This window comes from Mobula birostris, chromosome 1, assembly GCF_030028105.1.
Source record: "Mobula birostris isolate sMobBir1 chromosome 1, sMobBir1.hap1, whole genome shotgun sequence".
NCBI lineage: Eukaryota > Metazoa > Chordata > Chondrichthyes > Myliobatiformes > Myliobatidae > Mobula > Mobula birostris.
This window is the reverse complement of record NC_092370.1, coordinates 85692844-85705135: the sequence shown is the minus strand read 5'-3', so window position 1 is coordinate 85705135 and position 12292 is coordinate 85692844.

Genomic DNA, 12292 nt, shown 5'->3' with positions numbered 1-12292 from the left:
CGCATGTGCTGGCTGTGAGCAACGGAACTCTGGGTATTGTAGTCTTCTCACCAGGGAGGCTGCCAGGATGGCTGTAAGCGGACTGCAAGTCCCAGGATGCACCGCGCCTGCTCTAATCAACGCCTTGTCCCCAGCTTTCATTGACCGGGTGCACGTGCTTGCAGGATGGGGGGGAGATGTATCGCGGACCGTACGAGAAGGAAATGGGGAGGGCGGAACTCACGGAGTTAAAACAGTCTCATTCTCCAGCTAAAACTAAACGAAAAAAAGGTTTAAGAGAGATCGCAGATACTGGAAATCTGGAGAAAAAACAAAAATTCTGGAGGAACTCAGTAGGCCAGGCACCATCAATGAAGGAACAGTTGGGCCGAGACCTTTTATCGGGATTGGAAAGGAAGAGCATAGCTAAACTAAAGGAGGGGGTGGGTAGGGAGAAAGAGTTGGTAGGAGTCAGGTGAATCCAGGTGAGAGGCTGATTTAGAGCCGTTTGGCAATGCAATGGTAGTTTACGTAGGCGAGTTTTGGACTAGCGAGTCATTGCAGACATTTAAATGTTTATATGTGATACCTGTTCTAGACCTGGAATTTTGTTGTAATGGAATTCGATCCAAAAATCTGGGATTGTCCAAATGTCTATTTCCATGTACCCATACTTGCTGATATGCAGTGGGTCCTAGTTCAAAATTTTGATCTTTGAATCTTCAGTCATTTTATAACTCCTTCTCGCCCATTCTCAGTAATCTCTTCAGCTTCACAACCTTTCATAACGTGGTTATCCACATCTCAGGGAATCTATCCTGGATCCAACATATTGATGTAATCATGAAGAAGGCACGCCTTTGGTTAGGAATTCGAGGAGATTTGGTACATCACTAAAGACTAGCAAATTTCTACAGAGGTATTATGGAGGGCATTCTGACTGGATGTATCATTGCCTGGTGGAGCCTCCAATGAACAGGATAACAAGAGGCTGCCGAGTTGTAGGCTCAGAGGCATAACCCTCCCTACTGTCGAGGACATCTTCAAAAGGTGGTTCCTCGAGAAGATGGCATCCATCATTAAGGACCCTTACCATCTGGAATATGCCCTTTTCCAATTATTACCATCAGGGAGGAAGTACAGGAGCATGAAGATGGACGCTTAATATTTTAGGAACAGCTTCTTTCCTCCGCCATCAAATATCTGAACGGTCTATAAACACTATCTCATTATTCCTTTTTTGCACTATTTGTTTTATTTCTTATTATAAATCATAATGTTTTATGTCTTGCACTGTACTGCTGCCACAAAACAAATGTCAGTGACAATGTACTTGATTCTAATGTCTATGAGTCCTTGTCATTTGATCATCTTAAATTTCTATTCCTTCAACTGCCATAGATCTTAATAGAATTACTATTACTTAAAAACTTGTGGATCATCTCTTCTAATTTATAAATTCCCATCTGAGCAACTGTTGTGGTTGGTGTACCATCCAGTGTAAGGTTATATAATACACTTGCTGCAATTATAAAAATAAGTAATATATTTCTGAATGGTTTTGCATAAGTAGTTTGTTATATTGGAAATTGAATGATTCAGTTTAAATTGTATGAGAAGGCTTGAATGGTAATTTGAGATGAGCTAAATTGAACCGAACAGTGTTTCCGTCTACTTAAATTTAATTCCAGATGCCTCAACAAAACAAACTTAATTGCTAAAAGGTAATTTTAAGTATTTATTGAATATTAACTGCTCTGTCATTTTGTGATTATCATGGAAAATGGCAAGGTTAAAATTTGGTTTGAAAGTTTTAACTAGATTACTGAATAATACTAAGTGATTTACTCAATGGTTGCTTATGTAATTACCCTGGATATGATGTGGAACTATTCCAACTAGAACAGTCAATGTATTAGGTTGTAAATTAATTTTCAAAGCTTTAGAAATTGTAGAAAATAAAGATTTCCAAAAAGATTTCAATGTGAGACATGACCAGAACATATGTGACAGAGTAGCTACTTCATTTTTACGCCTATCACAATAATTGTCTATATTAGGAAATATATTAGAAGTTCAATGCTTTTTGATATTTGTCTCAGGGATTCATTTTGCATTAGATTTATAGAACATAGAACAGTACAGCACAGTACTGGCCCTTTGGCCCACAATGTTGTGCTGACCCTTAGACCCTACCTCCCATATAACCCCCCACCTTAAATTCCTCCATAAACCTGTCCAGCAGTCTCTTAAATTTCACTAGTGTATCTGCCTCCACCACTGACTCAGGCAGTGCATTCCACGCACCAACCACTCTCTGAGTTAAAAATCTTCCTCTAATATCCCCCTTGAACTTCCCACCCCTTTCCTTAAAGCCATGTCCTCTTCTATTGAGCAGTGGTGCCCTGCGGAAGAGGTGCTGGCTGTCTACTCTATCTATTCCTCTTAATATCTTGTATATCTCTATCATGTCTCCTCTCATCCTCCTTCTCTCCAAAGAGTAAAGCCCTAGCTCCCTTAATCTCTGATCATAATGCATGCTCTCCAAACCAGGCAGCATCCTGGTAAATCTCCTCTGTACCCTTTCCAATGCTTCCACATCCTTCCTATAGTGAGGTGACCAGAACTGGACATGGTACTCCAAGTGTGGCCGAACCAGTGTTTTATAGAGCTGCATCATTACCCCGCGACTCTTAAACTCTATCCCTCGAGTTATGAAAGCTAACACCCCATAAGCTTTCTTAACTACCCTATCGACCTGTGAGGCAACTTTCAGGGATCTATGGACGTGTACCCCCAGATCCCTCTACCAAGTATCCTGCCATTTATTTTGTACTCTGCCTTGGAGTTTGTCCTTCCAAAGTGTACCACCTCACACTTCTCTGGGTTGAACTCCATCTGCCACTTCTCAGCCCACTTCTGCATCCTATCAATGTCCCTCTGCAATCTTTGACAATCCTCTACACTATCCACAACACCACCAACCTTTGTGTCGTCTGCAAACATGCCAACCCACCCTTCTACCCCCACAGCCAGGTTGTTAATAAAAATCACAAAAAGTAGAGGTCCCAGAACCGATCCTTGTGGGACACCACTAGTCACATCCCTCCAATCTGAATGTACTCCCTCCACCACAACCCTCTGCTTTCTGCAGGCAAGCCAATTCTGAATCCACCTGGCCAAACTTGCCTGGATCCCATGCCTTCTGACTTTCTGAATAAGCCTATCGTGTGGATTTAAGCTTCCTTACTATTGTTTGTGAACATTGGATTGAATTATTACAGGAAAAATATTTAAGGTAAAATTTTATCTGATAAATTTAGACCATTTTAATATTTGTAATCTCAATGAGCTGTGAAGAGTGGGATGATACTCCACAACTCTGGAGAGCTTCTGGCAGGGTGTCAATGGACATTGACTTATTGTTTCTATATACAGTACTTGGAAGTTTTAAGATCTTAAAATGATAAACTAGTATAAAATAATAAAAAGATAAACTGCAATAACATTTAAATAAAATAAGATTCAGGATGATTTCGTTTTTAATGTTACTGTACTTCAAAAAGCGATCTTGTGTCGGCTTAATGTGTCCTTTTGCCTTTCTCCTTACCTTCCATCGTTCGTTATCAAAATCAGAATCAAGTTTATTATCACCATCATGTCTCGTGAAATTTGTTATCTTGCAGCAGCAGTTTAATGCAATAATAATATAGAAGAAAGAAAAAAAAGATAAAATAATAATACCAATAAATAATTAAGTTATTGGGGCACCGTCATGACAGTGTTTCCGTAGCAAGCTGTTCTTGTTTTTACGAGGCCAAGTTGCTAGCTCGACGCTCATACGTACATTGAATAGATTAAAAATCATACAAAAAAACAAATAATATATATTTAAAAAGTGAAGTAGTGTTCAGGGGTTCAATGTCCATTTAGGAATCAGATGGCAGAGGGGAAGAAGCTGTTCCTGAATTGCTGAGTGTGTGCCTTCAGGCTTCTGTATCTCCTACCTGATGGTAACAGTGAGAAAAGGGCATGCCCTGGGTGCTGGAGGTCCTTAATAATGTTTCTTGTCTTCTGGCCTTTCCCTTTTGTTCTTTCTACCCCCCTCCTCCAGATATCAATGGCACTCTGTATGTGGGGGAAAAAACACTTCCCCTCAGATCTCCTTCCTGTCATCTTAAACCTATGTCCACTTGTTTGTGGTATAAATAAATGACTTGGATGAAAATGTAGATGTGTGTGTTAATAAGTCTGCATATGACACAAAGATTGATTACATTGAATACATTTACATGAAGCACTGCCACAAGAAAGCAGCATCCATCACCCAAGCCATGTCCTCTTGCTACGACCATCAGATGAGAGGTACAGAAGCCTCAGGTCCCACCAGACTCACTTTCAAGGATTCTTTAGGGCTCAAGTTCTCAGTATTTTTTAAATTTGTGCAATTTGTTTTCCTTTGCACATTAGTTGTTAGTCTCTTTATATATAGCTTTTCATAAATCTATTGTGTTTCTTTTCTTTCCCATAAATGCCTGCAAGTAAATGAATCCTAAGGTAGTATGCAATAACATACAAGTACCTTGATAATACTTTTACTTTGAACTTTGATGGAGTTGTTGATAGGGTAATGGGTGGAACAAGACAGGGATCAGTTACAGATATTGACAGAGAAATGGCAGATGAAGATTTACCTGAGCATGTATGAGATGTTGCACGTTGACAGGCCAATTGCAAGGGGAAAGTTTGTATGCAGCTATTGTTATAGCCCTCAACAGCAATGAGGTACATATGATATTTGAAAGTGGCCACCCAAGGTGATAGGATGGTAAATATGGCATGATTGCCTTCATTGATTATGCCGCAGCCATATCAAACTTCGGTGAGCCTGCATTTGGAGTATAATGTGCAATTCAGGTCACCCCATTACAGGAAGAATGTGGAAGCTTGGGAAAGGCGACAGAAGAGGTTTACCAGGCTGCTTCCTGGATTAGAGAATGTTAGCTATAAGGAGAGGTTGAATGAACTTGCATTGTTTTCTCTGGACAGGCAGAAGCTGATGGAAGACGTGATAGAAATTTGTAAAATTATTAGGCATAGACAGGATAGACTGAATCCTTTCGCAGTGTATGATTGTCAAATACTTAACAACATGCGTTTAAGGTGAAAAGGAGAAAGTTTTTTACATGTGGAAGGTGGGTGCCTAGAATGTGCTGCTAGGAGTTGTGGTGAAGACAGATATAGTAGTGAAGTTTAATGACCTTTTAGATAGACGTGTGAACATGCAGAAATATGGATCGTGTTGGTAAAAGAGGTTTATTTTAACTTCCTGTATTTTTTCAAAATTAAACTTTATATACAATAAAAACATATATACAAAGGAACAAACAGTGCATTCATAGTTGTCCAGGTGACTTACCTAACTTCAGACTTTCCTGTTTCTCAAGTATCTTCCCCCTAGTTATGGTAACTTCACACACTTCATGATCCCTGACAGCTGGAACTTCCACCATACTGCTAGTGTCTTCCACAGTAAAGACTGACACAAAATATTTATTCAGTTCATCTGCCATTTCGTTGCTCCCCACTATTACCTCTCCAGTAGTGTTTTCTAGTGGACCGATATCCACTCTTGTCTGTCTTTTGCATGTTATGTATCTGAAGAAACTGTTGTTATCCTCCTTTATATTACTGGCTAGCTTACTTCTGTATTCCATCTTTGCCTTCTTAATGATTTTTTTCCCGTAACCTTGTGGATCTTCTTTGGGTGCTCTGATATCCTTTGCACATTCCAAAGACGTATGGGTTAGCCAGTTGTTGGTACCATAAACGTGGGTTGCCCTCAGAACATCTTTAGTTTGTGTAGGCCGTTGATGCAAATGACACATTTCACTGTATGTTTTGATGTACATGTGACAAATCTTTAATCTTTTGTCCATGTCTTTGTGTACACGTGGTCAAGCTACACTGTCTGCATTCCTAATGCCTTACTGAGCTCTGTTATAACAAGTTAAGTCAAATTTATTGTCATATGCACAATGGGGGTGAGGAAGAGGTACAAGGAAAATCTTGCTTGCAGCAGCACCACCGGCATGTTGATTTGGACAGTGCAGAATATAAATTATACAAGATTATAAATTATATTAGTGCAAACAAAAATACACAACCAGAGACACGTCCATCGCAGTGCAAGAGGTGGCGTGTAGAGTTTCGTTTCTGAGGTAGGTTAGGGTTGTACAGGTCAGTCTAAGAACTTGATTGCTGTAGAAAAGCAGTTGCTCCTGAACCTAGTGATGTAGGACTTGAGGCTTCTGTACCTCCTGTCTGATCAAAGCAGTGAGAAGAGGGCATGACCCAGATGGTAGGATCCTTGCTGCCCTCTTGAGGAAGTACCTCCTGTATACATATTAGGACAGTTGTGCCCACGTTGGGCCACAACTCTCTGCAACCTCTTGTGTTTTTGTGAGTGACAATTGCTGTACTAAGCTATGATGCAACCAGTCAGGATGCTTTCAACTGTGCATCTGTAGAAATTTGTTAGAGTATTTGGCAACAAGCCTAATCCTCTTTAACCTTTTAAGAAATTAAAATGCTGGCCCATCTCCTTAGTAATTACAGCTATATGTTGGTCCCAGGACAGGTAATCTAAGAAGTTAATGTTAAGGAATTTGAAGCTGATAATTCCAGGGAGACAGGATGCTTTTTACGCCTTCTTGAAAGAATGTAAAAAGACTCATTCATGGGGATTCCTGGTTTAAGGCTTCTCAAACGGTCAAAAGCTGCTTAGGAAAAGATGCATCTGGGAAGATGTAAAGCACAGTCTCTCTGTAGGGAGCATGGGCAGGCCAAGATTAAATACCAAAAGGAATTCACAGCAATTCAATTAACCACCCCATCATAGTGCGATCACTCGAATCGAGTAAGATGTTCTGCTGGAGGTTGTCTATTGGAGAGTGCTCAGGTGGCTGTAGAGGCTGGTCTGGAATCCACATTTTCTGGTGCAGTGTAGACAGAAGTAAAGTCGTTTGGTTGTTTGTTTGCTCCTTTCGCAGCTGCCTCTTGTTCTCTGCAGCATAGTGAAAGTCACTTTCATGTAGCGCAGCTCGCTCTTAAACAAACTTCTTCCAGGCACATCTATAGAGTGCAATGTCTTCCCAGTGTTTAGACGTAATGTTGGATTTTTTTCAGGTTGATGTCATCTTTGAAGCATTTCCTTTGCCTGCCAGGGGCTGGCTCACCATCCTTCAACTGGGAGTGAAGGTTCTGTTTGGGGAGATGTGAGTTAGGCATCTGTATGACATGACTTATCCATCAGAATTGGTGTTGCTTTATCATGGTGGAACTGTTATTCACGTTGGCCTCCTCCAGTACGCTGGTGTTAGTGTGTCTGTCCTTCCAGCTGATCCTTATAATCTTCTGCAAGGTTCTTTGATGATATTCTTCCAGGGCTTCCAGGTTTCTATTGTAGGTGGTCTATGATATAGCTTCATAAAGCAGTGCAGGAAGGACAACTGCTCTACAGACCAAAAGTTCTGTTTGGGACTGTAAGGTGCAATCTTCAAAGACTCTTTTCCTTAAGCTTGCATAGGCTCCACTAGCACAACTCAGGTGGTGGATGATCTCTGCATCGATGTCTGTCTTTGCTGCCAAGATAGGGAAGGTGGTTTATCATGATGGAAATACCATTCACGTTGGCCTCCTCCAGTACACTGGTGTTAGTGTGGCTGTCCTTCCATTTGATCCTCAAAATCTTTTGTAAGATTCTTTGACAATATTGTTCCAGGGCTTCCAGCTGTTTATCATAAAACAAGGATTTGTATGCCTTGGCAAAGTCATTCAGGATAAATTGGAGGGCTTCTTCAGACTGTACTATGATGCTGCTGCAATTTGCATACTGAAGTTGCACGATAGTGGTTGCGCTGACCTTGTTCTTTGCTTTGAACTAGTTTGGGTTGAAAAGCCCATTGTCCATTCTAGACACAATTGGGATTCCCTGTGGCAGGTCTTAGCCAATGAGGTGAAGGATGTTAGCAATAATGCAGCCCTGTTCAACCCCTGTCTTGACAGTGAAAGGTCCTGATTCAGCATCACTGTTGCTGAGTACTGTGGCTGCCATGTCATCATGCAGTAGCCTCAGTGTTCATAAGTACTTGTCCGTAAGACCGTAAGATATAAGAGCAGAATTAACCCATTTGGCCCATTGAATCTTCTCCATCATAGCCCCAATTCTCCTTGCATCCCTTCATGCTTGACCAAATCTATCAACCTCTACTTTAAATATACACAAAGTCTTGGCCTCCACAGCTGCCTGTGGCAAAGAATTCCACATTCACCACTCTCTGGCTAAAGAAATTCTTCCTCATCTCCATTCTAAAAGGACCCCCCCCCCCTACTATTTTGTCCCCTCTTGTCTTAGACTCTCCCACCATAGGAAACATCCTTTCCACATTCACTCTACCAAGGCCTTTCACCATTTGATAGGTATCAATGAAGTCACCCCTCATTCTTCTGAATTCTATTGAATAAAGGCTCAGAGCCATCAAATTCTCTTCATTTGACAAACTGTTCAATCCTGCAATCATTTTTGTGAACCTCCTTTGAATCCTCTTTAGTTTCAGCACATCCTTTCTAAGATAAGAGGCCCAAACCTGCTCACAATACTCCAAGTGAGACCTCACCAGTGGTTTATAAAATTTCAACATTACATCCTTGCTTTTATGTTCTAGTCCTCCTGAAATGAATGCCAGCATTGCATTTGCCTGCCTCACCACAGACTCAACCTGCAAATTAACCTTTAGGGAATCCTGTACACAGACTCCAAGTCCCTTTGCATCTCAGTTTTTTGTATTATCCTATTTAAAAAATAGTCAACCCTTTTATTTCTTCTACCAAAGTGCATGACCATTTACTTTCCGACATTGTATTCCACTTGCCATTTCTTTGCCCATCCCCCTAATCTGTCTAGGTCCTTCTGTAGCCTCTCCACTTCCTCAAAACTACCTGCCCCTCTACCTATCTTCATATCACCTGCAAACTTTGCAACAAAGCCATCTATTCCATCATCCAAATCATTGACACATAACGTGAAAAGAATTGGTCCCAACACAGACTTCTGTGGATCACCACTAGTCACCGGTAGCCAGACAGAAAAGGCTCCTTTTATTCCCACTCTTTGCCTCCTGGCAATCAGTTACTGCTTTATCCATGCTGGAATCTTTCCTGTAATACCATGGGCTTGTTGCTTGTTAAGCAGTCTCTTGTGTGCCACCTTGTCGAAGGTATTAGGTACCCAACATCAACCAATTCTCCTTTGTCTATCCTTTTTGTTATTTCTTCAAAGAATTTCAACAGATTTGTCAGGCAAAATTTTCCCTTTAGTAAACCATGCTGTCTAAGGCCAATTTTACCACGTGCCTCCAAGTACCCTGAAATCTGATCCTTAACAATCGACTCCAACCACTGAGGTCAGACTGACTAACTGGTCAATAATTTCCTTTCTTCAGCCTCTCTCCCTTCTTGAAGAGTGGAGTGGCATTTGCAATTTTCTAATCTTGCTGAACCATTCCAGAATCTAGTGATTCTTGAAAGATCATTACTAATGCCTCCACAATCTCTTCATCTACCTCTTTCAGAACTCTGGTGTGTATACCATCTGGTCCAGGTGACTTATCTATTTATAGACCTTTTAGTTTCCTATGAACCTTCTCTCTAGTTATGGTGACTTCAAACACTTCATGACCCCTGACACCTGGACACTATGTCAGGATAGCCATGTCTTGATAGAGAGCCAGAGAGCTTGGCAGTCTACTGTATCAAATGCCATTGCCAAATCTAATAAAGGCAAGTACAAGGATTGCCTTTGTTCACGGCGTATTTCCTGTAATTTGCAGATTATCGCTGCGGTACCTCTAAATGGACAGAAACCACATTGTGATTCGGGGAAAACTTCATCAAGACGCAGCAGGAGTTGGTTGACAAGGATAAATGCAAGGACTTTGCCTGTTGTTGACGGAAGGAAGACACCTTTGTAACTGCCACAGTTTGACTTGTTTTGCTTCTCGAATATGGTCACTATTACAGCATCCCTGAGCCCTTAGGGCAGTTGTTCCTTTTCCCAGACCTTCAGAAGCAAGGCATGTGTGTGGTGCAAGAGTGCTAGTCCACATGTAAGGATCTCTACTGGGATCCTGTCAGGACCAGATACTTTGTTGCTTTTTAGGCTCCTGATGGCATCATGGACCTCTTTCAGGCTTTCCTTTTCCTGGAGATGAGTTGTCCTATCTCCATGTTGTTGCCAACTAACCAATCTTGATGTTTTTGCAGGTGTTATGGTTGGTGGATTTAAGCTGACCCAAATGTTCTTCGGTATCCTCCGGATATTCCTGTTGGAGATTCACCCCCAAACAGGGCCAGAAGGTGCTGTTGGATGGCAGGATCAAGCAGGCTCTCGAGTTTTAGTGATGGCCTGGACCGCTTCTTATGAATCCTCCTCTTTTACATGAATCTGATAGACGTGGTGGAGTGGATCAGGCGATGATCTGTCCAGCAGTCATCTGTGCCCTTATGATATTCATATACAGTGGTCCCTAGCTTAAACTATAACATAGTCAATGTGATACTACTGTTTAGGTTGGGGGTGCTGCCAAACTGTTTTTCTGGCAGAAGAGAATGCTCGTAATGGTTAAGATTGTGCTCAGCATATATAGCGAGAAACAGTCCTCCAATTGAATTGATGTTGCCCATAACTTCCTTTCCTATGGTACTCTTCCAAAGGTTGAAGTCCTGACTGATCTTGGCATTGAAGTCCCTTAAGAGAATTGTCTTATCCCCTTGGGGATGCTCAACAGTGTCACATCTAGGCAAGCGTAGAAGGCCACTTTTTCATCCTCAAGTGAGTCAAGAGTTGGTGCATAAGCACTCATGATAGTTGCCATCTGGTTGTTGGCAATCACCAAACAGATGATCATGAGACATTCACTGATCCCCATGAAAGTCAACTAAGGGAGGAGAAGAGTGATTACACCTTCTTCGGGAAAGGGAAAGCAACTGACAAGCCCAGGATCCATGGGTGTTGGGTTTGCAATAAAAGCCATCCTATCAAGATCACCTGACTCACTTGTGGGTGTGGGGATCCCACAATGGATTTAGCAGACCTGTTGAACTGTGGTTGAAGCTAGTTATCCTCGACCCTTAAAAGGCTTGCATATGAAATAAGATGTGACTAAAAATACAAAGCATTTTACATAGCACATCAGGCAGCATCTATCGAGAGAAAATAAGCAGTTGCTATTTCACACCAGGCCCTTCATAGCCCCAATCAGTCCTGATGAAGGGTCTCAGCTCCAAATGTTGACTATTTATTCCTCTCTGACCCTGCCTGAAATGCCGAGTTCCTCCAGCATTTTGTGTGTGTGTTGCTCAAGATTTCTAACATCTACAGAATCTCTTGTGTTTACATAAGGCATTTTACACATCTATATTGTGCATGCAATCTACCAAATAATGCATTAAGTTTAGATAGACAAGTGAAAGTACAGAATAAAATTAAGACAGGCTTTTTCTATGTAAACCTATATGTAGCTTTAAAGATACAGAGCTGGATGTCTGCAGGCTATAATCTCTGATGGTAATTTACTGTGAATTATTTAAATGTTCCCAAGGATAGAATGCCTATCATCCCATAAATAGCAGTAGATATATTCAAGGACTCTGGTCCGACCTGAGCTGATATTGCCGGTAAACGCCCTTCCAACAAAATATATCAGAATGCAGGCAGAGAGAAGAGGGTTAAAGGGAATCTGAAAGATAAAATTTTCACACCAAGAGTAGTTGGTGTCCAGAATGAGCTACCAGAGGGTGTGGTGGAAGCAGGAACAGTAACAGCATTTAAGAAGCATCTGCACAGTTACTTGAATGATTAGGGCATAAGGGGATATGGAATTGCCCCTATGCAGGCAAGTGTGAGCAGCACAGATGGGCTTGATGATCAGCATAGATATGGTAGGCAGAAGGGACAATTTCTCTGCTGTACGGTAAGAATATATTGAATATTTCAAGGTGAATCAATACACTTGAATTTGTCATCTTATATAATGGTATCAAGTGTTCGATGAACATAATCAATTCTATTGAATGGGAATCTCCAGTCACTTCATCGTCAATCTCGTTTAATTTTGTTGATTCCCTCTGCACATGCAGCCGATGAGCCATGTATCCATTCAACTTACTTCCTCTTCATTTATTTCCCTGAGGACCAGCATGTTCCATTTCATCGCGAAGGGTCCATCCGGATATTTTGCCAACACAAAAATGT